We start from the raw sequence: 25,344 nt of genomic DNA on the forward strand, positions 1-25,344 counted from the left end.
AACCCTGCTTAAGTCCATGGTAAAAATCCCCGGTCACTTTTCCCAGGATTTTCAACTTGTCACCATTTTAACTGATAAAAATTCCATGTACATGTGCGTTCATGTGCAAAAACCCAGGATTTTTGTGTGAGTGGAAAATGGGCTTAAAAGTAAGTATTGCTGTATTGTGAAATTGCTATTGGAGCCCCTGTGGCTACAGAACTTGTGTTAATACATTTGAGGAATACATCATTTTTTATTACAATAAATTATAATGAATTAATAATTATTATTATGTTAAATGGGATCCATTGTGTCTGTGTTACCGCTTTTCTTTTAATCTACTTTGTTCTAAAAGGACAAAGGAGCACAAACACAACCCTTAGGTAAGTGCAGGGGTGTAACTCGAAATTTGTGGGCCGCAGTGCAAAATTTTTAAGGGGCCACCCTTACACTTAATAGGAGGTGTGGCTCCAGCAACACTGTATGAGGCCAAATCTGTAAACTGCCTCACACATATATACATTCAGTGCCCCTCACATACATACTGCACATATATACCTGCACTTACATACTGTACATTCATTGTCGCTCTCATATATCTGCCCACTCTCCCCTATACATACATGTACTGCCACTCTCATACATACATGTACTGCCACTCTCACACATACATGTACTGCCACTCTCACACATACATACTACATACACTTCCGCTCTCATTCATCCATACATGGCCGCTTTCCTTTATACATAACTACATTGCTGCTCCCAATCATACATTCATTTATTGCCACTCTCATTCGTACATACTACATACGATGTCACTCTCATTTACATATACATACAACACCGTTCTTCATACATACACACATACAGGGCTGCTCTCATTCATACATAATACATAAATTGCCGCTCTCATTTATTTCTACTGTACATGTACTGACACTCCAATCAATACATACTACATACAATGCCGCTCTCATACATGCATACATACACTGATGCTCTCATACATACATACATACATACATACAGTACATTCACTAATGCTCTCATTCATACATACATACACACATACATACACTGATGCTCTCATACATACATACATACCATACCTCCCAACATGACCCTCTCCAGGAGGGACACATTACTCTGCTCCTGCACTTCCCTCTTAATATATGATTGCCATCACCTGTGTTCAAACACCTTTCTCTTCAATTAACCTGCTCAACACAGGTGATGGCAATCATAAATTAAGAAGAAAGTCCAGAAGCAGAGCAGTGTGTCCCTCCTGGAGAGGGTCATGTTGGGAGTTATGACATACATACATACATACATACATACATACATACAGTACATGCACTAATGCATACAGTGATTCATACATACAGTGATTCTCTCATTCATACATACATACATACATACATACATGCACTGATGTTTTCATACATACTGTACATACACACACTGCTACTCCCATTTATATATAAATGTATTGACATGCCAATTCATACATACTACATACACTGCCACTATCATTCATGCATACATACATACATACACTGATGCTCTCAATTATACATACTGTACATACATACATACATACATACATACATACAAGCACTGATGTTCTCATTCATGCATACTACATACACTGCCACTTTCATTCATACATACATACACTGATGCTTCTCATATATATATATATATATATATATATATACAAGGGGGGATGGTGGCACTCCAAGCAATCCTGGTATGGTTGTTAAAGATGAATAACGCGGTGCCCGTCCACTGTGCAGCGTTAAGCTGTGAATCTGCAAGGGGGGTGGGGGGCGGCGGCACTCGCAAATGATGAGACCACACCAAACTTAGGTGACCAACGTTTCGAGGCGAGTTGCCTCTTTATCAAGGTGCTCAAAATTAAAATTGACATTAAGTAGAAATTACTTTTTTTTCGACGGGGAGTTTTACATCCAGCATAGGGGGTGTGCCATGGGGTCGTCTGTGGCACCCTCCTATGCCAATGTATATATGTTTTCAGTTGAATTTGCTTTATTCCTCTCTGACCCGTCCATTAGGGAGCACATTTTGATGTACACAAGGTACATTGACGATGTGTTCCTGATGTGGACGGGCGGAGAGGAGCGTTTTGTACAACTCATGACCGCCACTAATTCTAATAGCCCCTTCATTAAATTTACTTATGCCTTCAGTAGGGAGTGCCTACACTTCTTGGACGTGGCAGTTCAAGTACAGGATGGTATATTACACACGGAGGTGTATAGTAAGCCAACTGATCGCAACACCTTGTTGCGATCCTCCAGTTACCATCTGGGACCCCTCAAGCGGGGCTTACCACGTTCACAAATGATCCGGGTGGCAAGGATCACCAGCAACCTGGATCATAGATCTGATGGCCTTGATGTGGTTATGGCCAAATTCAAAGAGCGTGGATATGGCGCACGTGAGCTGCTTAAGGCCAAACAGGAGGTGATGTCAATGTCCAGGGAAGAATTACTTGAACCGTCCCATAGAAGCAAAGAGAAGGTTATCCCCTTAGTATGTGATTATTCCACCGTGCATCCAATAGTCCAACGGGCAACTAAGGCCCTCTGGCCTATAGTTAGCACAGATAAAGACTTGCCTGTCTTTAAAGACAAACGCCCTATCCTGGCCTTTACTAGAGGCAGGAACCTTAGGGACAGATTAGTGAGATCTGACATCACTGGATTGGGACAAGGTGTTCCACCTAATACCATCATAAAACCACCTGGATGTTATAGCTGCAACAACTGCATTACTTGCAAATTTTTAATTCCATGTAAATTTTTCAAACACCCACATGGCCCCAAAAAGGTATGATGTCAGGTTTGTGCTTTCTTGTAATACCACTCATGTGGTTTATATTATCATTTGCCCGTGTGGCCTACACTATGTGGGCCAGACGACGTGCAAATTTAAACAAAGAATGGCCGGACACAGGTCCTCTATTGGTCTAGCACTGGGAGGTCGGGAAATCGACCAACCAGTGGCTAGACATTTTAAAGAGGCAGGCCATGCCCTGGAATCTCTGCGTTATTTTATGATCGATCACGTACCCAAATCTTTGAGGGGGGGTGATCGAGCCAAGGTGCTCTTAAAGAAAGAATCGCAGTGGATCATTCGCCTCGGCACTACAAGCCCTGGCGGATTAAACAAAAAAATAAATTGGAACAGCCTCATCTAATAGGGGAGTCCTTATGGATCTACTTTTCAACATATCAGGCTGTCATTAGATGCTGTCTTGACTAGGTTCAGTATCTCTAGGCTGTACACTGTATTGCGAACCTACTGTATATGGGGTTCATATACCAGCTATATTTATGAAATTTCTCTTTGGTATGCAATTACTGGTTGTTTGAATACATATCACTTTTTTCTTGTTTTTCTTTTTATGTTCACTAGGTGTTTTTCTTGATTTTTGTTATATTTTATGTATTGCTGTTTTTTTGTTTTGGATTCTTTTTGAACAGGTATGGGGGTAGAGGGTTGGGGCAATCTGCTCTGTTTCCTTCCACCCGATGCTGTTATTTAATGTATGTGTGTTTATGTTTATTTTGTTTTATAGACCCAGTCTGTACTACTGACGTGGATCCAGGGGATGTCGGAAGTACTGTTCCGGTAAACCCAGACTGAAACAGGCGGTGGAACGCAGGATCACGTAGTTGGAACGCAGGAGAGTGCGCTCTGACTTCCGGGTGCCGCGATACCGGAAGTGATGTCTGTGGAGTTTCAGGCAGTATGGAGGAAGGCGCCGGACGACGTGGGTGTCGGACGCAAGTCTATGGGGGGTACTTATGCGGGTAAGTGTGCACTGTAACCTTGCTTCTATTCTGTGTATTTGCCCTGAGGACGGGGGACACCCCGAAAGCGCTAGGTGCTATAATACACATGTTTTTTACCATCTAAATGCGTTGACCCTGTTTTTTTGAGTGCCGCCCTCCTCCTGGACTGTATATATATATATATATATATATATATATATATATATATACATACAAAAAAGGGAACAGAGTGCGCTTAGAGGTGAAGGTACACAACTTTTTTCCTCAGTTATAAAATTTATTTAATAAAAGCCTACAATTCGGCTCATATAAAATACACAATACATATTGTCATTTTAACCATTGACACAATGTACAATTTTCCAATACAACAGCAGGCCCAACGCGTTTCGTCAACTACGTGACTTCATCAGGGGCATTCGATGACTTGGTTGACACAGACACAGTTGCACTTTATGCAGTATCTCAAAATGAATGGGTACAGAAAAAGTTTTTTTGCAGGAAAATATATTTCACCAGTTAACAGCGCCCGTTATGGCTGGCCCATACAAATTATTATTATTATTATTATTATTATTATTATTATTATAATTTTATTTATAAGGCGCCACAAGTGTTTCGCAGCGCCGTACAAAGGAACAATACAGGGAGACAAAGCTTGGCATAACATTGAATAAATAACAAAAATACAGTACAAATAAAGAGCACCACAGTTCAATACACATTACAGCTTAAATGTAAGTAGTGAGGACCCAATCAACATACAACTAGAGGCTTGGGGCCAATGATGGAGATGAGTATGCAGACAAAGATGGTCACTGAGTGTTGGAGTAAAGGAGAGCTGTGAGTGAAATGTGAAGAGAAGTGGGGTTTGACAACAGGAGGGAAGAGGGCCCTACTCGGAGGAGCTTACAATCTAGTAGGAAGGGGAGACAGACAGATTACAAGAGGTGCAAGCGAGTGGGTGGTGGTTAGATAGCAGGATGTAAACAGGCAAGGGGTTGGAGAACCATCTGGTTTATGCAGTGGAAGGGTACGCTTTTATGAATAGGTGAGTTTTCAGTGCCCGTTTGAAGCTTTGCAAGGTCGGGGAGAGTCTAATGGAGCGAGGGAGTGCGTTCCACTGAAGGGGTGCAGCACGGGCAAAGTCCTGTACTCTAGCATGGGAAGCAGTGATCAGGGTGGAGGAGAGACGACAGTCGTCAGCTGACCGTAGAGGGCGGGAGGGTGTATGAATGGAGATGAGGTTAGAGATATATGGAGCAATGGAATTAGAGATGGCCCTGTATGTGAGTGTGAGGTGTTTGAAGAGGATTCTGTAGGGGAATGGAAGCCAGTGCAGATTTTGTTGAAGGGGAGTAGCAGAATTAGAGCGGCGGGAGAGGAAGATAAGCCTGGCTGCAGCATTGAGGACAGATTGGAGAGGAGCTAGTTGGGATTGAGCGAGGCCGGTGAGAAGAGCATTACAGTAGTCAAGCCGTGAGATGACCAGTGAGTGGATGATCAGCTTAGTTGCACTCTGTGAGAGAAAGGGCCTGATGCGAGCAATGTTGCGTAACTGGAACCGGCAAGAATGGGCCAGGGCTTGGATGTGGGGTGCAAAGGAGAGGGAGGAGTCAAGAGTGACACCCAGGCAGCGGAGTTGGGGAACAGGGGAGATGATGGTGTTGTTAACAGTGATAGAGATATTAGTAGGGGGCATAGCTCTGGGTGGGGGAAAGATAATAAGTTCGGTTTTGTCCATATTCAGCTTCAGAAATCGCTCAGACATCCAGGTAGAGATGGCAGCGAGGCAGTTGGAAACTTGAGAGAAAACAGTGGGGGACAGATCAGGAGAGGAGAGGTAGATTTGGGTGTCATCTGCATAGAGGTGATATTGGAAGCCAAAGGAGTTAATGAGTGCACCCAGAGAGGAGGTGTACAGAGAGAACAGAATGGGGCCAAGGACGGAACCCTGAGGGACCCCGACAGGAAGGATAGAAGGTGGTGAGGTAGAGCCAGTGGCGGATTAAGGGGGGGGGCACCCGGGAACGTGCCCCCCCTGTCATTTATTTTGTATCTGAGGACCAGGGCTTTCCAACGAGCCCAGCCCCGTGTCTCTAGTCCCCCGGGAACCGGAGATATTGCCTGGCAAACCTGTAAGGTTTTTTCCCCATAGGATAATATGGGACCCGTCAATTCCAACCCCCACCCGGTTCCGACGGCTGCCAGTTCCTGTCCTGGCATCTCAGAAGCTTGTGGTTGATATCATTCAATTCCAAATCGCTGGGCCTTCAATATGATACCAGGCTGGTCCAAATCGGTCAATCGGTTCCAGAGATAATGCGTGTAAACCGAATTTTTTATTTTTGAAATGTAATTTCATGGCTGTTCATGATTTTGAGGGCAGATTACTCTGGAACCAAACGTTCCAGTTTCACTGGACCAAAATCATTCAAAGCCAACTCAAAAGTTCTTCAATATAATACTTGTCTCATGTAAATAGGTCAGTTGGTTCCAAAGATATAGCCGGTTAAATGAGATAACTGGTTAAAGGGGGGAGGGGTGGTTTTCTCTCCCCCTCACACCAGAAAATGCAGGGACTAGGCTGGTGTAAAAGGGGCCAACCTGGGAATGCATTTTCTGGTGTGAAAGGGGTATTATTTCAAATAGCCGGGACCTGCAGTGCTCTGAATACAGCCAGGCTCTGCCACTGTCAGTGGCTATCACTTCTGCCTGGCGGCGGCTGTCCCCCATTTACCACGAGCATGTATTCCCCCTTGGCAATGAGCATGTAATCCCACATGGCAACGAGCATGGAACCTCTGGCAATGAGCATGGAACCCTTGGCAATGAGCATGTAGAGAAGCAGCACTTATGTAGCATAATTTTTAATAGGCATTATGGTGTTTGGCATAACACATAATGGACATAATGGCGTGTAACTTAACGTGTAATGGACATTATGGTGTAAATGTTTAATAAGCGCCTTTGGTGGACAATGTCCCTGTTTATGAAGTGTATTGTGAATTTTGGCTTAATCTGTGTGGCATTATGTGAATTCTGGCTCAATCCATGTGGCATTATGTGAATTTTGTCTCAATCCGTGTGGCATTATGTGAATTTTGGCTCAACCTATGTGGCATTATAAGAATTTATGTGAATTTTGACACAATCCATTTGGCATTATTTGAATTTTGGCTCAATCCATGTGGCATTATGTCAATTTTGACTCATTCCATTTGGCATCATGTGTAAGGGGCAAGTATAATGGGGTCTAGTATTTTGTTGCATAATGTGTAGAAGTTGTATATGGTGTTGACACGCCCCCTGTTGAGTGGCCACACACCCTTTTCTGGAGCGCGCCTTTGGCGCGCGCACAACTACATCCTTCACTTTTGTCGCCATGGTGGGCCTCCGTACTTTAAATGCCAGGGCCTATTTTTAATTCCATTCCAACCCTCTCCTGCCGCTCTCTTAACATGTACACTGGCACCATTAACACCGCCCCTCCCCCACCCAAACCCTTTTTTATCATGGTGCCCCCCCTGTCATTTTATCCTGGATCCGCCCCTGGGTAGAGCCAGAGGCAGAGACTGAGAAGGAACGGTTGAAGAGGTAAGAGGAAAACCAGTTGAAGACTGTGCCAGAGAGGCCAATGTTTTGGAGTGTGAGGAGGAGGAGAGGGTGATCCACAGTGTCAAAGGCAGCAGATAGGTCCAAAAGGATAAGCAGGGAGAAGTGACCCTTGGATTTGGCTGACAGCAGGTCATTGGTGACTTTCACTAGGGCAGTCTCAGTGGAATGAAGTGGGCGAAAGCCAGATTGAAGGGGATCTAGGATGGAGTGGTCAGACAGGTAGCTGGTGAGACGCCTGTAAACCAGCCGTTCTAGTATTTTAGAGGCAAATGGGAGAAATACAAATAAACAGTATTTTGTCCCAATAGCACTGAGTACACCCACTCAGTGGCAGATGTCAACATCCAGGTCAGATAAAGCTGTGTGACCAGGAAATAACCTCTAGTGCAGGGGTCTTCAACCTTTAAGACAGTGTGGGCCACATTAAAAAATTCAACGAAGCCCGAGGGCCACTAAGCTCTACTGTGGTATTTAGCACAGCTCTTAATAGATAGGCAGCACAGCCCCCGCATAGATAGTTGGCACAGCTGCCCATACACATCAACCCTGCCCCCAATATATAGTCTGCACCAGGGCTATTTCTAAACAATTAGGGTCCCAGTACGAACAGAATAAAAATGCAGCCCCCCCCCATACATAATTTGGTATTTCAGAAATTGCACGTGCCTGTGGCGCGCACTCCCAAAATGGGGTGTGAACTAGCAGGAAAAAAATTACCTGACATCTCACTTTTGCAACCTGCATGACCAGACATTGGTTACCGCAGGAATGGTTTTTGTCCTTCCACGCTTAAGTTGGCTGTCTAAAGGCCGCACAGTGACATATAAACATGAAGGCCCATTACACCATGATGCCCATTACACATTATGCCACTCACCATGATGCCCATTACACAATATGCCACACACCGTGATGCCCATTGCACATTATGTCACACACCGGGATGCCCATTGCACATTATGCCACACACCGTGACACCCATTGCACATTATGCCTCACATCATGATGCCCATTGCACCTTGCACTATAAGGCCCCCAATACTCCTGCTTATGCATATGATGCCCCCAGCAGTGCCTCTCACAAAATGCCACCAGTAGTGTCCCTCATAAAATGCCACCAGTAGTGTCCCTCACAAAATGCCCTAGTATTGCCCTCCATAGTCTGCACTGCATTGCGCAGCATGCCAGCCCTCCCTTAGTCAGCACCACATTGCACTGCCAGCCCCCCTCCCCATAGTCAGCACCCTCCCCATACACAGGGCCACATTGCACTGCCAGCCCCCCTCCCCCATAGTCAGCACCCTCCCCATACACAGGGCCACATTGCACTGCCAGCCCCCCTCCTCCCCCCTAGTCAGCACCGCAGTAGCTAGCCAGCATCACCCTGTCATGAGACACTTGCCTTAGTGTCCCTTGCAGAGGTCTCCTTCAGAGTGCTTCTGCTGGCGGCGTCGGCTGTCTTAACAGCCAAGGAGCAGGCAGGGACAGGTGCGCGGCTGCCGGCGGTTGTCACACTCACTCAGTCTCCCAGCTGTCTGTAAGGGCACGGGCGGGACGGGTGCGCGGCGTCAGGAAGTACACAATGCGCATGTTTGCGCACAGTCCCGCCCGCTCCAGCCAGCACATCCACCTCCGCCGCGTCCCCCTGCTAAGGGGACAGCTCGCGGAAGGATTTTAAGGGGACAGCGCGTGGAAGGATTTTTTTTTTTAATCAGCACGGCATTTAATTTAAAAAACGCAATTCACTGGCGGGCCACCTAAAACAACTCGGCGGGCCACTCGTGGCCCGCGGGCCATGGATTGAAGACCCCTGCTCTAGTGTATCCAATAGCTGTTATTCTGCTATTGGATACACTAGAGGTTATTTCCTGGTCACACAGCTTTATCTGACCTGGATGTTGACATCTGCCACTGAGTGGGTGTACTCAGTGCTATTGGGACAAAATACTGTTTATTTGTATGGGCCAGCCATAACGGGCGCTGTTAACTGGTGAAATATATTTTCCTGCAAAAAAACTTTTTCTGTACCCATTCATTTTGAGATACTGCATAAAGTGCAACTGTGTCTGTGTCAACCAAGTCATCGAATGCCCCTGATGAAGTCACGTAGTTGACGAAACGCGTTGGGCCTGCTGTTGTATTGGAAAATTGTACATTGTGTCAATGGTTAAAATGACAATATGTATTGTGTATTTTATATGAGCCGAATTGTAGGCTTTTATTAAATAAATTTTATAACTGAGGAAAAAAGTTGTGTACCTTAACCTCTAAGCGCACTCTGTTCCCTTTTTTGTATCTCTATCTGTCTTGAGTCCCGGCTAACAGGGGACTTTCAGAGTTGCTGCTATTCACTATTAGGGCGCGGACAGTTAGGTACTTTCCTTTTTTTCATATATATATATATATATATATATATATATATACACACACACAGTGATGCTCTCAGTCATACATACACTGCTTCCATACATACTGTATATACATTTCATCCCATCTCTGCACTAAGACCACTAGCACTTTCCCCAGGGAGTGACTCTAGGCAGACACCAACTGATTACATACAGCATCTTACTGCTGGCCGGGCTGCTGCTGACGGCTCATGAAGCCCCTTTGTGGGTTGCTGCTACTGGCTTGTTGAGCCGCTGGCGTTGGCTCCTGCTGCCTGCTCATGCTGCTGTTGTTGGTGTGCACATACAGTAGGCACAGTTGCTGTCGAGGAGGCGTGGAGGGGGAACTAGTAATAACTGTTCTCGTTGGTGTCGCCGGCTCAGCACTACTGCTGAAGGGGAGCAGATCATGGTGCAGGGGATGGCTTGCTGGTCCCCCAAAACAGCTATGCCCCATAGCAAGCGCACCCCCTGCACCCTCTATAGTTACACCACTGAGTAAGTGGTCCCCAAACTGGTTGCTGCATGGCACAAGCAGAGGTCCAATGTTTAAGTTACCCCAATTAAGTGATCCTAAGGGTGACAGGTAATTTAATATTTTTTTCTAAATACCTCAATGCAAAAAATGCTGAAACCCAAAAAAGTTTGGGAACCACTGAACAGATGCACTAAGCTTCAAAAAGTGGTAAATGGAAAGTGACAAACAACAAACCAATCAGCTCCTGTCTGACATTTTTCAAACCCAGCCTGTGACATGGCAGGTAGGAGCTGATTGGCTGGTGGTTTATCACTCTCCATTTTATCACTTTTGAAGCTTAGTGCATCTGGCCCTAAGCCCCATACACACTTGGTGATCCACACCGATGTTAATATCAGCGTCGGCAGTGTGCATAAACACTTGCCAATGCCGGCAGGAAAGGGAGCAATGGGCGGAGGGGCACGGCCAGCTGCAGCATGGCCGTCATTAATGACACGTGGTCATTATCGATGCGTGTGTATGGGGCTTTAGATGCAGCATCTATAAAACAGCAATTTTAACATCCTACACCTAAAAGAAAAACTATCCTGTCCAGTATGTGTTGTATGCAGATTTTCAAGGTGTTAAATACATTAAACTCCAATAAGTTTTTTTATAATATATTTAGTTTTTACTATCACCCCAATCAGACCAGTCCGCTCTTTCCTCCTCTTACTCTATGTAGCCTCTTCTCCTATCCTCAGTGACCACTTGCACCCTATGGCGTTCTGGTACTCTGCAGACTCCTTATAGCGCACTATACTTTATCTCTCCTGCAGACACACATTAATCTGGCAGTTCTATTGTCTCACATAATATTCATCTCTTTACCTGACACGTGGGTGATTGGAATCTGCACCACATCTAATTTGCTGTTTCTGTAGGTCTCTGTTGGTCCTCGTGCCAGAGCCCTGACTGACAGTGACTTCTTCCTCTGTTGTCCGGTCCTGTCTCCTCACTCTGACACCTTAGTTATACTGATAACAGCTCTTACAGGAAACTGGGGAGGAGCACGGTGCCTGGTGCTTCTCTTGGGTGCTATGTGTTACTTTTCGGGTGCTATCTGTTACTTTTCTTAAAGATGTCTTTCAAAAAGATATGGAAACTCTAAAAAATTACAATTAAAATGTTCCTTAGCCAGCATTTTTACCCGGTATATTTCAGAATCCATCTGCAATAATAATAAAATAATGATAATAATAATTATAATAATATTGATTTTAAATGGGAGAAATAAATGACTATATACAGCAATTCTGCTGTTCTGCTTTATGAGTCATTTTTTCTTAAATGTCAAGTTTACTAAGTAGCAGTGGAGGTCATCATCTGGTCTCTGTGTGATATCCAAAATAGATGGTGGTGCCCCCCATGTGTTATCACATGTGCGGTAGCACAGATGAGTGGGCAGAGAAGGAAGTAATATGGTCACAATACGATCACATTACTTCTCAGCAATCACCATGACTCACAAACGATACATCTGTGCAAATAAAGCAATCGTTATGAATGGGGATTGTCCATAAATGAAACACAATGGGAGAAATTTAATAGGACAGTGGTTCCCAAACTGTGCACCTAGGCTCCCTGGGGTGCCTCGGGACACTTGCAGGGGTGCCTCGGGTTGGTTGTCCAGGACCAATTCAAATTATTTATGATCAATTATTTCTGGACAAAACCAGTGCTGGTGGCTGCCAATCATAAAATGTGTACAATCAGAACCAAATCCTGCCCTTTACCACATAACTGAACCTAAGAAGCACATATAAACACAATCTACTTCATTTGACATATATTTTTTTGTGGCCTAGGGGTGCCTTGGAAAAATTCTGATACTCTAGGGTGCCATGATTAGAAAAAGATTGGGAACCCCTGTAATAGGATGAGAAATTCAGAAAGTGAGAGATTTGGTAAGAAAGCGCCAGTTTTTTAAAGCGGCAATCATTTAGATTTTGCAGTGTAAATGATTGCCGCTTTAAAAAAAACTGGAGATTTCTTACCAAATCTCTCAATTTCTGAATCTCTTATCCTATTAATTTCACCCATTATTCCTTAAACAAAAAAACCTTACATTATCCCCTACACGCTATTCACACCAAGAGAGGCCAGGTTTAGCAGCGTAAAGTGGTTTAAGTGAATATAAAATAATATGAAATGGGGTGAAAACACATATTATTTTAGTGAACAAAAAGATTGATAAATATGAGGAAACGGGTGGGATGTGATAACGGCCCAATTTGTAATGCGATAATTGGCTACATCTAACAGATATATCAATTATCACATGCAAGGAAAGAACTGTCCCCTGCAATGGTTTTCCGCATCATTACAAAAAATAAATCCCCCGATCATGTGCTGCACATGTGACACTGCCACATTGCACTGTTGGTCATCGGGGCTCCCTGCTCCAGTGATCTCCTGGTGCTGTTTTACTGCACCGGAGGTCAAAAAAGCGTCTTAGAGTCCCGATGACTGGAAGTCCGCCCCACAGCACCGATCAGCGGGCCTTGGGAAGGCGAGTATGAGTTTTTTTATTTAATTTTAGTTACATTGTGATTAGCTTATGTGTCCATAGGTGTGCAAAAGCCAGGATGCAAATAAATTTGCCAGCTGAAGCTGGCATTAATATCACAGGGCTCACTGCAGGTTTTTTTTCCTTCACAAAAACTGCTTTGAAAGCTCTTTAATGCATTCAGGTGATACTAAAATAATGCAAAAATGATGGGAAAACACCCTTTTACAACTTGAAAATTGACTATAAAGACTTGATTAGTACTTTATCTCTGCATTTCCATATGCTCTAATACCCCTCTTTCAGGGCACCGCTGCGTTTGCTGGCGATTCCCTATAGAAGCACCGCTGCTTTTGCTGGCGATTCCCTATAGTACGGGATCCATCACAGATTCCTCCCAGCATGCCCCACAGCCAGGCCATCGCTCTGCGCATGCGCAGAGGGACTCCCGGGTCTCAAACCTGGAAGTCCAGCACCAGCGCCGTATCACAAAGGACAGCTCATACTGTTGCATGTTAGTGCATATGTAATGGGTAAGAATGCGAAGCCCAGTGATTTGTGGCGGCAGATGTTAGGCTTATTACATTAGTAACTAGCTCTTTAGAGGCAATACAAAGTCTCCATCATTCAAAGCAAAATGTACTGTAGTTCTGATGCCTTTCTTTTCTTCTGTGAAGAAAGCACAACTATTTATTTTATTATTGAACCTGCCTTCAAGCATGGATTGCTCTTTTCAATATTGTGTTTCAACTGTATTTATACATGTATTTATTTCTATCTGTTTAGCTTAGTGCTGTTGTATTTTATTCCTAATACTATAATTAATTTTAACTGTCATATTCTTATTCGGCAGGTAAAATTACTGGCAATATATTATGGCTGTTGACAGACAAATGCAGACTGGTTCTGGCAGCTTGCTTGGCTAAATATCCAAAGGAACATGAGGTACTGGTCACAGTGGCATAACTATAAATGTTGCTGCCCTAAGTCAAAATAATTTTAGCCGCCCCCCCCCATTATGCCCTTTACACATTACGCCACACACCGTAATGCCACTTACACTATTCGCCACACCGTAATACCTCTTATACTATACGCCGCACACTGTAATACCTCTTATACTATATGCAGCACACTGTAATGCCCCTTACACAATATGTCACACTGTAATGCCCCTCGCACTATACATTGCACATTATAATGCCACTTACACTATACACTGCACATCATACCAAACTGGGTGAGTGAGGTATGCCTTCAATCTTCTGTGTATTAAGAATTCTTACAGGTACCCCCTCACCTGAATAGTGGTGAGTCACTACAATAGTCCCGATCCAAAGGTGCTCAAAACTGTACCTACTGTGCTGTAGTTTATGCTTCCTATAATATCGGATACTACACGTTGGAGCCCCTTCTTTTCTCTCCTCCTCCCTTGCATATGTCACCTGCTTTTGAGGCTAAGGAGAAAACATCTTAAATAGACACAAGTCCCATTCAAAGAAACCTTGATAGGACATCAGAACACTGGTTCAAAGTGATTTGCCTGTACACCCCTAGATGCAGTGAGTTGGGGGTACGCCCATTTAGAAGTTCTTTCAACCCCTTTTTTAAAAGAAATCTATAACTTTTTAGTCAAAAGTGAGTGAGGCATGCTTTCTTAATTTTTTTCTTCACCCTCTTAAAATAAAACCTCTACCTTTTATGTACAAAGCGACACATTGCTGTTTTTCTTCTTTTCTTTACCACTGCACACTTTGGAGCACACCAAAAAGCGGGAGAACAGTGAAACTCAGGTGGATCTTCTTTCTCTCTGGATGAAAAGATACCTTTATACATTTGAAAAAACCTCGACCAAGAGTGTGTTGGGTATGCCCATCCATCTTAAATCACACAGAATAATTTTTGATTCACATTTATTGAATCTCTAATCACACATTAATTTTCTATTTTTATATATACTTTGCTGTGAGAAAAAAAACCATCAAATGTTGTTTGAACACGGAACACTTTATTGAAAAGGACACTTCATGAACATCATAAGGATTATAACAATGTCTTTATTTTTTTATTACTTGTATTGTAATTTGCACCCCACTAGAGGCATCCTCCAACCTTCTTTTTTCTCAAAATTCCACTTACACTATACACTGCACATTGTAATGCCATTTACACTATATGCCACACACTGTAATGCTACTTACACATGACGCCACACACTGCAAAGTCCCATACACATTACCTCTCTGTCTCTCCCCATGTCCCTTCCCACCACATACCTCTGTGTCCGCCCTGGCCCCTCATCACCACATGCCTCTCTGTGTCCATCCTGGTTTCTTCAATAATCACACAGGACAGGTATAGGGCAGCAGCCAGATACCCCTGACAGGGGGCAATAATCACACACGACTGGTATAGGGTAGCAGCCAGATACCCCTGACAGGGGCAATAATCACACAGGACAGGTACAGGGCAGCAGCCAGATACCCCTGATCTCCTTGGAATAGCAAATCCAGAAGGAGATGCCCTTCATGCGCCACCACGGTATGTCCTTGGAAAGCAACATGGTGCTGCTGGGTGAGTGCTAGCTCCTCGGCCAAGCTTCACACTCTGCTTCCACATGTGCATGCAGCACAGGGATGTGGGATGTACCACTGGTCAGACAGCACAGAGGGGTGGCCTGGATAGGTTGCACCCATGCTGTACGATTCCCCTGGCCGCGGGTGCCCGCTGCGGGTAATGATCTCATGTCCCTGTAATTACCTGCATGGAGAGGCTGGGCTGTGTGTGAGCTTACCAACTGGTAGAGTCCGAGCAGTGCTTAAAGTGGTCCTCGGGAGGTGGTGGAACTCACCCCTTTACAGCCACCCAGCAGAGTGTGGGGGGGCGGGTGGGACGAAGCTAATGTTATGCCTGTAGGTGCATCCATCGTTCATCAGTCATAACGATATAGCTCAGGGACAAGAGGTTAAGGCAAGTAAATTCAGCCCTTAAGGACAAAAAAACACAATTTATTTAATATAGTATAAATATTCAGTACCTAGGTGAGCAGGGAGGGAAGGGGCCAAATCAATTATTTCTTTAGCTCCACCTACCCACCCACCCACCACATCACTGACCAGGAAGCCGGGCTGAGCCTCCTCATACAGTAACAGTACTCAAGTAGCACTGGCGCGACACAGCATTTAAAAGGTAGATAGGCAGCTCTCTTTTCTCTTGATGAGAGCTCAGTTGGGGCCGGATGCACTAAGCTTCAAAAGTGATAAAATGGAGAGTGATAAACAGCCAGTCAATCAGCTCCTGCCTGACATTTTTCAAACACAGTTTGTAACATGGCAGGTAGGAGCTGATTGGGTGGTTGTCCATTTTATCACTTTTGAAGCTTAGTGCATCTGGTCCTTGATGAGAAGCAGACAGCGTGAGTCCCAGTAGGTTCTTCCTCTCATCATCTGCCCTCTCATCAGTGGCCACCCAGAAAGTCACACACATCTCATACTGGGGCAGATGTATTAAGCCTTAACACATAATTCCCAACTGTCCCGCTTATCGCGGGAACGTCCCTTTTTTTTAACCCTGCGGTGCTGGCTACTCCAAGCCACCGCAGGGTCTGCCACACTATAGTTACACCACTGACTGGTCAACACTCTGGAATAAATCCTCTGTTATTTGGATCTGGCTGTGCCAAGATTCATCAGTTCTCATTCAAATAAAGAGATCAAAAAACAACTTCAGCTCTCGTCAGATGTTCTCTATGAATTGCTATATGCAAAGTTCGGTACTTATGTAATATCTGGGCTCCCGGTTTTCTTATGAGACCGCTCGCCACGCTTCGGGCACTGCGCTCGCCACACTATATAAAGTTAACTCCATGCGTAGTTGGATAGTAGGAGTATGAAAAAATGGGGTGCATTTAACATGGGAGTCCAGATAATACATAAGTACCCAAAGTTCCTTTCATACATAAAACATAGTAGGGAATCTATGGTAATCCACGTCTCAAGGTTAGCATTGTTACTGTTGGGTAGATGTATGAAACAGTAATGAGGGAGGAGAAGTGATCCAGAGGAAAAGTGGCCCATGGCAACCAATCAGCAGTGAAGTAACATCTATAATTTGCATACTATAAAATTATAAAGAGCAGCTGATTGGTAGACATGGGCCACTTCTCCTCTGGCTTACTTCTCCTCCCTTATCACTGCTTCATACATCTACCCTTAAGCCATGTTGGAAACATGAATACTTCATAACTTTAGTGCTGACAAACCAGCAACCTAAGCACTTAATTTAAAATGTTAACATGTATTCAATAAATATTGTATTTTTTCTCTCATAAATTGTATTATTTAAGCATGACCTCTTCATCACTGTGTTTTTGCTAATCGAGTTCATTATATGTCAGTAAACATATAATACCAACTGTCTTATATATAAATAGCTAATAACATTGACAGATATACTGTATATACTGTATACTGTATGTGACACTTTCAGGAGCTGATCAGAACTCAAAAGAAGAGGAACAGTATTTTCCCTATGCTGTAGGTAAGCACATGCACATAACACTCACCAGTTCACTAATAAAGTATAATAATAGCGGGAAAACAATAGCACAGGTGAAATTTGTCCAGAATGTTGACCCCAGGTTGCAATCATAAAATGAGAGGGTGAAGGGTGTCAGCGAGTGATGTGAGATCAGTAAGTGCTCTGAGGTGGAAAGTGAGGGTTGTTGGAGGATGGTGCATTTGCCCCCCAGGCAGAAAGTTGCCAGTAAGTCTTTGTGTGTTACCACTATGTCTAAACAAAAATTTATCTGCACTCACCATGTAAAAAACACTACAAACCGCTTATATTTCTGTACTATATGAACAAGAATTGTTAAACTGGGTATACACACCTATACAATCATTTCATTTGAGCGTTCAATCAACCCTACTCCCGATTCAACATCCCCAAACTACTGCCGATATGCACGCACACCTATACAATTTTACTTGCGACATTCAATCTCCTCCCGTCCAAACTATCACAAGAAAATGATTGCTTATGGAGTAGTATTGCAAGAACGGCCAGCATATCGATCGAACGTGCGTACACACTGTACTTTTGTTCCGATATGGAACCTTTCAGTTGGATGAATATTAAACCGCACATACGACTTGTCTGACCGAGGCAGAGTGTTATCGATCATACAACATGAGTTGGGACACCATACAAACCTATATAATCCCACGGCCGTTCGTCCGAGGTTGAAAGAACGGGCAGACAATTGTGAACATGTGAACTCAGCTTAAGTCTTCCCCATATGGTCTATCCTACTGCTTCACATAAACAGTGCTATACTTACCACATCCATGTGTGGAAGTCTAGGTACACACACGCCATTTTGTGATAGTATGGCCGCCATTTTGGTTCGCAGAGTTGCGCAAATAAAGTTCCATACCCGAGTATGTGTGACAATGTGGACCAGAAGAGTAGACATACTATCACACATAAATTCATAATAACACACTTACACGAAAGGAAATATAGTTAAAAGGTTTAGAACGCCACACATAGCTTAGTTAGCCCTGCACACAGCTGTCTGTATCGTGTTTAGTACCGTTCCGCTCAGCTCATCATGCAAAGTATTCCGGTCATTGCGAATATTTCGCAATGTACACTGTCCGATAGTTATGGACTAAATCCATATTCCAGAGACAGTTTCTGTTGTAAGTAGTTAACAAAGGAAACTAGCTCAAACCGGTTCTTATCCTTGCTGACGCCGAAACCACCAAACAAAGGACTCTTAAAGTTCACTCCCCTGCACCTGGTCAGACCAGGTACAGCGTCTAACCTCCAATTGCAGTGGACCGGACATATGATCTCTGGCCAATGAGAATGGCCTTTGACCTCCCCCTTCTGACCCTATAAGATAGGCGACACAGAGCAGCCAGGGTCTTTTCGGCACAACTACTTTCCCTGGACCTTCCTACCGGACTATCGCTCATTCCTGAACGATAGTGAGCTCTGACCGGACTGCTTTTCACATACTAGATGACCACGGTAAACGGTTGCATTTATCACGGTATTTATCCTTGTAGTTATTGTTGGCTGATTGTGTCTTGTATTTGTATTCTTTCCCCTTAGCAGAGAGTGTTTAGTATTCATTGTTATTGTATTGTATCACTTGTTATACCTGTTTATTCTTAATTCTGTAACCCCCTTTTGTCCATTAGGGACTTTAATACAATCTCTTTATGGAGTTCTAACCTCCTTATTTCTATTCCGTGGTCGTGTCTAGTTATTCGCATAATAGCGATAAGGTACATTAAGGACTCTGTCCTTACATTGCGGACTCTGTCCTTTAAGGTATATTCTCACAATTGGAGACAAGTCCTGCGAAAGGATCTCTTATTAAGGTATCGGTTCTTGGTGTATAACATACAATAGACTGTACGCTGCGCTGCGCTACGTTTTGTTCGCACGCAGTTAGGTATAAAGGGTAAGCAGGTTACGGACACATTACGTAACCTGCGCTTTCCACTTATTGTCTCCTTGGTCATATAATATCGGTATTAACAATTGAGGGCTCGTCCGTCCGCTCCACAGTCCAGAACTCAGTACCAGGCGTGCGAGTCGACCTATACCAGCAAAAGGGTGGAAGTATTTATTTGTTTCCATTGCTGGATAGGCCGATTCCACGGCGGTGCGGGGTTCGGGAAGTGCTAGCGCTGAACCCGGAGTACAATAAGTGAAAGCCACGTGTTTTAAAGCATATCATACCTAAGTGTTTAGCAAACTGTACTTCTGCCTGCCACAAGTAGTTTAACGGGGTATAGTGTCCTGGGCTGCTTGTTTATTATAGTATATGTACCACGTGCGATAAGGTTCGCACACGTGGAATCTGTGTTTATTATAGTACATAGAGGATCCCCTCTGTGCAAAACTATAATTGTTTATTGTTAGCTACCGCAAAAACAGGGACTCCGCCATGTGGCGACAAGTCCTGGGCCTTTTGCAGTAACGTAAAGCGTCTATTGTGTATTACGCAAGGTGCGCGCGCACGTGCCCACATCGGGAAAGTTTCGCATCTTTGTACGTGGTTTACGGATTAAGTACGGGATTTATTTCGCATCTTGATACGTAACTCTCGGACAGAGTTAAGGGATTTATTCCACATTTAGGCGCAATTACTGCGTATAGCGAAACCCGAGCGCAACCTTGCAAATACACTATAGAACACGTGGGTGGCCGATTCATCGGCGGCCTGTGAACAACGCACGTACACACGTGGCTGTTCATTGGTACTGCACATGCAGCACACATAGGAATTAAGAGGTGAACAGTAATAAACCACTAGCTTTATTTAAACAGTATAGTAATATACTGCGAATGAAGCGGTGATTAATAAAAGAAAATAAGTTTTTTTTCTTTTTGTTCATTTTCTCATAAGCAAGCAACTCAAGCATTATTTTAATAGATTCCTATAGTTTATTATAAGGGATTTATACCTGCATAAGAATCTAGTGAAAAGCTACCGGCCTGGGAAAATTTTCTGTACAGAAATATTTCAAAAATTAGCATAAGACCAAGGTGTAACTAGCGCCCAGTGTGAAAAATAACTGAGGCGAACGGGTGTGTGACGGCACGACTCAGCGCAGTGTAGTCCAGTGTAGGACAGTCCAGTTAGGACCGGGTTCACGTGACGACGTGCCCATAGGAACTGCCCCTTCAGTGGAATTAATTCCGCTAGGAGGGTACAAGAAGATATATCGGAACGCACTTGTTTCCGATTAGCTACTTTAGAAATCCGATTTTTGGGGGTATAGGAAAGCAAGTTTGTTATACCCTGGAAAAATTGTGCCGCATCAAGCAAGTTGGCTAGAAGTTCGCTGCTAGTTGAGAGCTTGGTGATTGAGTATCATACCTCGCATTGTGGGCTCTTCGCTTGATTGCGTCGAAGTGTCGCTGTGTGGAGAAGTGAGTGTTTGGGGAGCTCTCAGATAATTAATAACCCACCGATTATCTATTAAGCTGTGAACGTTTATTCCTGTAACTATGGGTAATAACGGGTCACGCTGTGATAACGTGCAGGATAGGGAGGAAGCAAGCCGGCCAAGAGGATCGGCTGCTTTTATTATGTGCAAGAAGCACGGTGAACTCGCAGTTGTTTACCAAAATAAATGGAGAAAAATGACACAAGGCAGCAAGTTAGAATTTCCCAGTGTTGGTAGCTTCGATCCAGAAATCTTATCGGCAGTAAAAGATGAAATATGCCTACTCTCCAGTCGTAAGGAGAGAGTGAAGCATATAGATATTCTTAAATTGTGGCAGAAGGAAGGACAGGAACAATGGGGAATCAAAGGTCTGGCAATACCGGACACAATCAGCCACAATAAAAATGCAACCGTTGCCGCAATAGAATCAGCTCCCCCACCCCCATATGTGCCGAAGGGGTTAATGTCTCATAAGAAAGACCTAAGTAATAATGCAACAGTTACTAACTTGTATCCTGTTTTATCCCCTTATAAGGAAACCCGAGAGGAAAACGAGCAGCTGTTGGCACTGGCCGTCTCCCATGCACTTAATATGCTTGAGGGTAAAGCTCAACCCACTGCTGGGGCTCCAGCACAGGAGGAGGAGGCAGCTGGTGCCAACGGCATAGAAGTGGACTCAGGTAAGGATGCACTACACAGCACAGACACAGACGACTCCCAAGCAGGTCCCAGTAATGCAGAGGTGGTACAAACATACCCTGTACGCACACTGGAGGTTCCCTATGGTAAGGCAGACAGAGAGGGTGTGATACCTACCAGAAAGATGACCATGCTAAACCCATGGACACGGTTAGAGCTGCGGTCCATCATTACAGATTTCCCTGATCCTAGGAAAAATCTGGCTCTGTGCCGGAAATTTGTAAGGGATCTGGGAAACTCTGATGAGCCCACCAACAAGGATTGGAGAATCATGTTGAGGGCCTGTCTCCCCACTCACATTGACATCCTGAAATTCATTCAGGATAGTGGATTGAAAGTGGACAAGGAGATAAATGATGACATCAACCAGGAAAATATACGCCAAATCAACTTACAGTTGGGAGTGTATTTTCCTGCAGCAGTGGAATATAGCAAGATATTCACTATCAAACAAAAAGATGGTGAAGTAGCTAGCGAATATTTCAACCGGAGTTTGATGGCGGTATCAAAATACACTGGTGTCTATAAACCTAAGGACGACCCCACTTGAGGGAGCTGATTGTGTCTGTGCTGGTGGAAGGGCTTAACGAAAACCTGAGAGCCAGAGTCCAAACTTCCTTTCCAAATTGGCGTGGAATGACAGTAGACGCCCTACGGGAATCTGCTGTGGACCACGACCGCAACATTAAGAAGCACAGGGAACTGCAAACTGACAAACTGATGATGGTTAGCATCCAAGCCCTTACTAATGCCCCAAACAAAGCTGCCTACCAACGAAACACCAGGGACACAGGTAGAAAGCCAATTATCTGTTACAACTGCAATAGGAAAGGTCATTACTCAGCTCATTGTAGGTCAGGAAACCCCAGGAGTTATCAAGACACATAAGCGAGAATGGGAATCTCACAAAGGTGAGACACGGAGATACCCAGCCCCTAGACAATGGGAGGAGACAGACAGGTCACGCAACATGCCTCCTCCCCATCTGATGACTGACACTGTGCTGAGGGCAACCCAGGTCAGACAATAGGAAGCAGGTCATACCTGCATCCTACAACCAGTTAGACTAATTCAATACCTTAGGGAGGAGCCTCAGATATGGGTAAGTGGAATAGTTTAAATATAAAGTTTTTTGTACCTAACCCGTTAACAACATTCCCTCCTGGTCTAGGTTGTGTCAAGCAATTAGTAGCAGCAATTGGGGTAACAGGAAAAATACAGCATTACCCACTGACGAAACCAGCAGATGTTACAAGCGGGCCTCTGCATACCAAACACTCTTTTCTGTTGGCTGCAGCGGCCCGACTAACCTCCTGGGTAGAGATTTACTATGTAAAATGGGATGTGTCATCTATTGCACCCCTGATGGGGTATTTCTGGACACTCCTAGAAATCTTACACAAGAAGTGCAAGATATGCTGGACAGTCCTCAGAGGCTAATGTTGTATTCCACTGTTATAGAGTCAAATCCATCTAAGGTAGCTAAAAACTACAGCACAAATACCGAGTTCCCTTTGAACTAAAGATGGGAAGGACACAGGATCAATGGCAACCATAGCTTCAATAGAAACCCTGTTAAAAACAGAAAGTATAGCGCCCCAAAGTACAGCTTCACCATTCGAAACCTGAGGTTGAGCTGGGAAAATACCCAGTGAAATAACAAGGTTCCCAAAAGAGAACTTTTAGCTAAATACCCCTAGACACAGCCCATAGTCACAACCACACTGGGAAACAGAAAGAAAGGGAGGGCTTAAGAAGCAGAACAGGAGTTGAAAAGGGTAAGAACCAAATAGTTGAGAGCCAATTCCCCCATAGTGCTAAATCCTGGCGTCCTCAAAATAAAAGAAAAATGTTTCTGTTGAAAATAAATGTACACATTACTGTCATTAATATCTTCTACCTTTTTTTTGAGTTTTTCTCTCTCTCTTTTTCCAATTTTTTCTCCTTCCCCTACCCTTCTGTTCCAGAGACCCACAAATCATAGAAAAACAGTTCGAAGAATCTGTCGCACCCCCAGCAGAGAAATACCATTGTGAATATGCGGTACCCTGTAAAGCAAGTAGTCACAATATAGATATTTTTCAGTAAATTTTGAACAAAGTCCCAATAACTGTAAGCATTACTCCTAATGTTACCCAGGGCAACCACAGCCACCATCTTGTGAAAAGCAGTCCAAGTAATACACAAAGCATTTCCCTTCTACAAAGAATGAAAAGGGTTGTAAAACGCATTTACATATAAATAGGTGCAATCACAATACCCATGTCTTCACAGACAGATGTGGACAATAAAGAAGGAGAAACAGGCCTGATTACAGCTTTTTGCCATGGGTAAAACTGACACAAGAGACCATGTGATTTAGAGTATTAGACCTGCTGAGGGGGCGACAGATATAGTGACGTAAGAAACCTGGTGATGCCAGCCTGACCAATGTCGTACTGCAGTGTACAATTAAAACCCTATTACTTAAGCACTTCATATTTGTCTACACAGTGTAGTTGCCATAGCACTACTGGTAAACAAAACTGAGAATGTGGTGTTGGGGTGTGTTTTAACTGTTTATGCTCCTCGTATAGTCTGGACACTCCTAAAATTCTGCCAAAACATGTGAAAAATATTCATCAGCCAAGTTCACTAAATGGGAACTTGCATTGATGTTACCATGAAAAATGGGTAATAGTGTAAACCCAGCAACACTCTTACCAGGTGTGCCCACTAAGGCACAAAGGGTGGAGTGGTGCTGAGGTTGCTGGAATAGTGGAATTTAGTGGGAGCCGAGATGAATATGATTGCATGACATGTTTGAATCAGACCTTTGCAGCATGCCCCCAAAGGGTGGTAACAACCCATTGGAAGAGGTAATTCATTTTTGTTTTTTTTTTCTCGTTCTTTCCACAACACCGAGAGGGAAAATTGTACACTGGCTATACTGTAATAGATGGAAAAGGCATAGTAGAGGCTGAACCCATTGGACATCTCACTCAGCAGCAGCAGTCTCATTAATAGTACTGCGAACTGAGAGAAAAAAAAAAACAGTCAATATTCATGCCGACTCCAAGTATGTTTGTTGGGGTAATACAAAAGATCTTAGGCCCTATGGCGCCTCAGATGTTCTGTTTCAGTAGCTGGCACTCCAGTGGCGCAAGCGTTGTAAGTTTAAAAGATTCTTGACAATCATACAGCTGCCGGACAGAGTGGCTGTTATCAAGTGTAAAAACCACATCCTCAATGAGGATTCAGTGTCACTTGATAATGAACATGCTGGCAAGGCAGCTGGGTGAGCCATGCGCTCTGCGGATAATGTTTGTGTTCCCCCTATAAATGTCAGTATATTCACATAGTAATACAAGATTTGTGTCCCCTGCAGGAGAAGCAGTCTGGAAGCCGAAGGGATGTGGACAGGAATAGAAAGATGGACAAGGAAAACCAGTGACTCTGAGAACATGCCAAACTGTCAGGACAGAGATAGCCCATGGCCTGACTTGTCTTGACAGGGAAGGTATGTGGAAAAATTAGTCCGAAATTACTGGTGTGGCCACAGACAGGTAAGACGACAGAATCATGCCTTACTTGTCTGGAGGAAAGAAACTGCAACGGCTGTTCCCACAGAGCCATCTCCACATCCCTCCTCCAGCAGGATCCTCTGCAGGTAATACAAAAATTGGCTTTGCACAGTCCACTCTAGAATCATTATAGTTATTTATTTATTATTAGTTTTTTATGTATATATATATGTAGGTGTTGACGTTTGTGTGTATAGATATGGCAGCCCAGAAGCACCCTTGAGTATGCAAATATATATATAAAAGGTTTAAGTCATGTGTGAACCTTT

The 25,344-nt window shown here is 43.9% G+C and overlaps 1 protein-coding gene across 1 annotated transcript in view; it reads right to left on the reverse strand.

The window, feature by feature from the left end:
- IL2RB (interleukin 2 receptor subunit beta) overlaps nt 1-11,258 on the reverse strand; it is a 53,340-nt gene extending 42,082 nt beyond the window's left edge. Inside the window, exon 1 of the mRNA XM_083158029.1 lies at nt 11,163-11,258. The gene's annotated coding sequence lies outside the window, so the exon portion shown is untranslated. The remainder of the gene's footprint in view (nt 1-11,162) is intronic.
- Between the last annotated feature and the right edge of the window lie 14,086 nt (nt 11,259-25,344).

The sequence above is a fragment of the Crinia signifera genome, chromosome 8 (assembly GCF_055691185.1).
Source record: "Crinia signifera chromosome 8, ASM5569118v1, whole genome shotgun sequence".
Lineage (NCBI taxonomy): Eukaryota > Metazoa > Chordata > Amphibia > Anura > Myobatrachidae > Crinia > Crinia signifera.